Source organism: Talpa europaea (genome assembly GCF_964194135.1).
Source record: "Talpa europaea genome assembly, chromosome: 7".
Lineage (NCBI taxonomy): Eukaryota > Metazoa > Chordata > Mammalia > Eulipotyphla > Talpidae > Talpa > Talpa europaea.
In genome coordinates, this window is record NC_140074.1 from 111800835 (window position 1) to 111807148 (window position 6314).

Genomic DNA, 6314 nt, shown 5'->3' on the forward strand with positions numbered 1-6314 from the left:
GCAAAGTTTGGGGTAAACAAGAAGTTGGGGGTCCAAAGCCATATGGTAAATTGATCCTCTATTGCATATGTGAAGTCACTGGTGAAGGTGTCCCAGAGCCCATGGACAGCCAGGGAGTTGGGGGGTCTACTACCTCTCGGAGAATAAACACACTTTAAATTGCTGATTCCTTCTCCCGAGTTATCTGGGTCAGTTAATCCCAGCACAGAGCTGCCAGTCCAGCTCTTCGCTGGCCAAGCTGCTCTGCTTTGAAATTCTCCCCCAGGCTACCTCGCCCAATGATGTCAGGCAGGGTGAGAGCCCTGCCAGCCCTCCCCTCTCACAAGATGATGTGCGAGGGGAAATGCACGCTGTCTGTGCTCAGGAAACATCTGGCTGATCCGCTAGTCCTCAAGCGGGACGCTGGCTGTTTTATAAGTTAGTGGAAGAGAATGCAGTGGGAAGACATGGCGCTTCAGAGATTACTCCACCTCACCAGCAAGTTACAAATGAAAATGAGACATGAGGAAACAGCCTCCCTGGCAGGTCCCCTCCAGGGACCCACACCGTTGCTGCACAGTCACATTTCCTAACTTGTAATGGAAAACCCACACTGTTTACAAGAGCTTAAAGTAGCTGAAATGGGAACGTGAGCCAAGCCGTGGCGTGGAGGGCGAACTCCTACTTGGAGGCTTTCAGCAGTCCAGTAATTATTCAATACCAGCCTGAAATATAGGCTCCTAATGAAGAATATTATTCACTTTCGCTTGGAAAATGAAACACCACATTCATTGGTAAGCAAAATCCATGACCACTTAAAAACAGATCCAGCCCCTCATAAGCTGTTTGACATAAAACAAAAGTTGCTGTATGTCCTCCACTGAGCTCTAAGTACCGTTTTTGTCCTGCTTGGTTTCCTCTGGATTTTTCTCAGTTTATGAACCACGAGAGAGGAACCGGGTCGAACAGATAGGAGAAAATGGATTTGGTGTGTTGCCCCCACCCCCACCCCCGTGCGTATCTGTCCCTAGGGTAATACAGGTTTTCTTAAGTTTCAGGATTCTGGCCTGCAAATGAAAAGGTCTTCTCTTCTAGCCCTGCCTTGCCTCCTGCCTCTCTCCCTCTCCCAATTAAATCAAAAATACCTTTCTGGTATGTGAACTTTTAGATGGTCAGTATAAGTCCTCCAAAGGTGTTGAATCACCGTGGAAAGGCAAACAAAAATTTTTTAAGTAATAAAATAAAGCAAAAAAAAAAAAAAAGAAAGAAAAACACAAAACAATCCTAGCTTTCAAAAATGTATTTTTCTCAAAATTCATTCTTTGGTGAGCATTAGGTGAAACACAAAATTAAGTGTATATTTTTTGTGGGCCTCACTTTGTGACATAGAGGTCAAACTGAGATCCTGGGGCTTTACAATTGTTGCTCCTGTCATTCCTTCAACATAAAATTTTGAATTACTTTGTGTTCTATGTGTGAAATATACAGTGAGCTCCTTGCTTTATAAGGAGACTTTATCAGCGAACAAAGTGATCTAGCATGAGTGAAGGACTTAACCTGTGCCTGGAATTGAATGAATCAGTAAATGTGAACTATCACCAGCTACTCCCTCTGATTGCACACACCTACCTCCTCTCATGCTACTGCCTCTGTGTTATATCTCAAGTTATTCCTTTTTCCTGCAAAGGAAATCCATCCAAATTTTGTCAAATTTTTGTGCCTTCAAGGTTCACTACAGACTGATTTTCCTGTAAGATATTCAATGGATTTGGAAAAACCTAATCTATGAGGGTGCTGGATACATGAAAGCTTTAAGCTGAAATAATTTTCACTTCTAGAAGTCACTCTGACAGATTTGCTGTATTAGTCAGGATTCCCTAGAAACAGAATCAACAGGGTGTGACTGTGTGTGTGTGTGCACAGAGAGAAAGCTTTTAGTATAAGGGGTTGGCTCACATGATGATGTAGGCTGAGAAGTCCTAATAACTACAATCAGCAAGCCAGAGACTCAAGAGAGCCGATGGTGTAGTTGCAACCCAAGATCCAAGAAGAGCGAAGATTTCAGCTCAGGTCTGAAGACAGGAAAAGATTGAGCTCCAAAGTCAGCAGTCAGGCAGGAGCAGTTGCCTTTTACTTGTGGAAGGGGTGCCTTTTTTCAACTACTGAGGTATTCCATTAACTGGACGAGGCCCACTTGCATTAGACAGGGTCATCTGCTTTACTTGGCTGATTTAAGTGTTAATCTCATCCAAAAATCCCCCTCAGACACAGTGTGAGTGAACATGTGCTCATAGGGAAGAGCAAAACTGTAACCTCCAAAATTAAAATCAAAAAATAAAATTAGATCAGGAAACAGACCAATCTGTTACCTAGAATAATGTTTGACCCTTACCTAGAATAATGTTTGACCAATGTTATGTTGACACATAAAATTAGCCATCACACCTGTTGATATCCTAGTGTTCATAGATAAGGAAAAAGAATTAACGTGATGAAACTCCTACTATGTGCTAGATACTGGATTGGCGACACTTTTTAAAGCCTAGTCTTTGGGGAGATAGGAAGTTATCTCAAACTTATTGATAAGGCACATCAGGTCTAGAGATATTAAATACTCTGCTTATGATAAGTCTACTAATCCACTTGGAGAGTGGAAAATCAGAAAGACTACGCTGCTCCAGTGCCAGCTTCCATGCTCTTATTCCCAGATCCCAGTACTGTGGTTTGGCTCTGGTTCCTGATGCCTTTCTAACATTGAGCTAAGTCATCAACATGGCATGACACATTTCCCATGTGTCACTGTTCATATGCCTCTATTTGTAATGCCCTTCTCCCCATAGGCCTGTGCTGAAATCCTACCCAGATTGAGCGCGAGTGGTTCCTCTACATACTTCTGATCTCCTGGTTCAAAAGGATACTGCCCTGTGAACTGGTCATTAGTTGGTATAGGCCAAGCTGCTATTTTTAAAATGCTGTAACTAAAATAAGAAAGTTTATTTTGCTCTCATTACAATCCAGGGGTGGTAGGCCTGTTTTGTGATCCTTAATCTTAGGCTTTCATCTTTGAACCCAAGGCAATTGTTCCAGATCTCATTTCCCAGCCATGGTGAAGGGGACAAGAACCAAGTCAGCTCTTGGACAAGAACCAAGTCAGTTCATAGCTTTTACCATCTTGAACTGGAAGTGGCACATACTTTTCATGCTCAAACAACTCTAGGCAGAACATTCCACATGGCCACACTGTACAAGAGAGGCTTGGTCACTGTGTACTTTGCTAAGAGACAACAGACCCCATGGCAAAATTAGCAGTTACCCACAAACTCTTAAAATATGACATGTTTTTCTTCCATGTGATGGTGATCACATTTTTTCTTATTAACATAAGTTACACACATATTCCCCGTCCTCGACAGCCTGCTGACTCCCTAATGGTAGAATCCATTCTGCTTTCATGTCCTCCACGGCCTAATACTGGGCCTGGTATATCATGTAGAGACCTTGAACAGCCGCTCACCTAACATACTGCTCAGTTCTCACTTCATTATTAAACCTTATGAAATGGAACACATATTATGTGCATCCAAGTAGACATACACAAAAATGTGTATAAAGAATATATATAATTTTTTCTGAAGCCCTCCTGTTTTGTTGATTCTAAATTCAGAGAACCTAAACATACAATGTATGTCTTCTCAAGCAAAAAATATATCTTTTCTTAGAGTTTAAGGTGAGTATAGGAAAAGACACTTTGGTAAAAGCAGACCAGCTTACATTTCTTATGTAAGAGGAGCTGCTGGAGATAGTGGAGTATCCTGGGGGTGGGGCTGGGGGGGGTCACTGTAGTTGTTAAGAATGAATCATCTTACCAGGTTATGGTAAGATTCTAAAATCTTTGCTCTGATTCTCAAGATCCCCAGTGGCCCAACTGCCTTCTCCTTCAACCACATAGGAGCTGCTTCCCTATACCTTCTCTGCTCCATTCATACTGGTCTTTGATAATTCTTCAGACATGGTAGACTTCTGCTCTGAGGACTTTATGCAAATGGTGCCTTCTATATGCAAGTTTTCTCCCCCAACCTTCACCCAGCCAACTCTGCCATGTTCTTCCTAACCCCTCCCCAACATGGTCAGTGACCCAGTTTTACAGCCTCTAGCACCCTTTCCTTGATCTTTCTCTAAACTTATCACCCTGCCAACAGATTGTCCTCTGTGTCTTCTTTCCCAGGACAAAGTGTTTTGAGGGCAGGTACCAAGCCTGTCTCCTTCATCCCAGGAATTGCCATGACTATTCCCTTGCCAAGATAGTCACCAGGCTCTTGTGAAACATTTAGTGAATACATGTCTCCAAGTCTTTAATTGTAATTTTTTGAGGTGGCTAAGTGTTGCTATCAGAAACGTGAGACCCAAATGAATAGCTTCTCCCTGTTTTGTCTCCCCCAAGTCCAGCTGGGAAGCAAGACTGAAGGGCAGGCATTTCAGACTGGGAATCTAGATGAGGAATCTCAGCTGGGGAGCAGGGCCAGGACTCTCACTGTGTGAAATGGGAACATTTGCAAGGGAAGTGACCTTCTGTTGGAATTCCTCAGTTTCAAGGTGGCCATTAATTCGAAATTGTTATGCAGTGTGAATAACTTGCCTGTGGAAAAAATACAGCATTGACAGTAGTGCTACTTTTGTCATTGAAATCCTGAAGTCCTGACTAATCTCAGCTGGATTCAGTCCAGACTGCACCTTTACCACAACATTAAAATATAACCTGAAGTCACACCAGCAAAGAAAGGATGTTTGTAATTTCAACGAAGAACCCATGGGAACCTGAAGATTCTAGAACTACCAATAAACTGGGAAATAATTTGTCTTAAATTAAATCACCAAGGGATATTATTACTTAATGTAATTAAATTCAGCCTCTATCTGGATGGGTTTAGTCTTCTGTGTGTGCCAATGAGTCAATCTTCCCTAAACCATTCATTCACTCAGGTTGGCCCAATAATCAAAGTAAAATACCTGCTTCTGTCCACAAAGATCTTGTTGTCTATTTGGAGAGACAGACACAGGAAAAGTAAATAAAACAAAGAGCTAGAGGAATGATGCTATAACTTTCAAATTCCAAAGACACATCTAGCCCCTGCTGAAAGGTACCCCTTGAAGAACCAGGTGCAACTTCTAACATACCCGTCCTATGCATTTTTTTGCACCTTTGGAATCTACTGCAGACTCAGAGGTTCTCAGCTTCCCATATAACCCCAAATTTCAGTTCTATTTAGGACAGTCTTCTACTCCAAATGAGGAAGCATAAATGCCAAAAAGTCATAACTACGAGTTTATAGCAAACTTTGTGACCTCTTTTTGACTATCATCTAAAACTCATTCTCGGTATTCTTAGAGTTCTGAGCAAATTCTTGCACACTGATAAAAAGTTAGGGCATGCAGGACACCACACACAATTGCCTACTAAGTGCTTGCTGCTAAGACTATCATCCTATTGCATATGTTTCAATGACGCTATACACAAAATTTCAACTTGACCTCTACAAGGCATTTAGATGTAGTTGATCTAAATTTAAATTCCAGCTACATTACTGATAAGCTATACTAAAGATAACTGTGTGAGGTATCTACTTATTTGCATCATTCTATCCACATGAGCACAATGACTGAGGTAGGGAAGGTCCATGGGATAATTTGGTATGCATTAGAAAGAAATGCTTATTTTTGGCTCAGTGTGAGGTTGGGAAGATGCAAGGCTGCCTTTCTACTTTTTGCTGGCAGCAGCAACCCAGCCACCAAACATTGCCCAACAATGAAGATACTTGAAAAAAGCTGAATTCCAATGTCAGTTTCAGCACCTGCATCAACCCCTGCCCTACATGTGGCCTTGCATGTAAGTGAGCTTCAAATCTTGTTTTACATTCAAGTCCATGAGTTAGATTAGATGTGACTTGCAAACAAAAGTGACCTAATGAAATCATCCTTATGAAAGGTGGGAAGGAAGCTGCAGACAGGATAAGAATAAGTTGCTCTGTATTTATTTGGTAGGACTACACTTTTATGCCCAGAAAGAAAACACAGTTTGAGGTATCCCATTTCAGTAAATTTCCTACTCTGGCTTTACGTCCTGAATTTCTATGCCCATTCATCAAGGTATAGTACCATCATACACAGTAGCTAAAAATTTTCCCTGAGATTATCAAAGCTCTGCCTTTGGCCACAGGACATCTTACCAACATTTAGGAGAAAACAGGAAACTTGAAATCTCTCAGTGTGGAAGAGGCAGACAACTTAGGTAGAATTCCTGAGAAAAGGGTATAGGTTCAACCAAGCTACTAATTAAT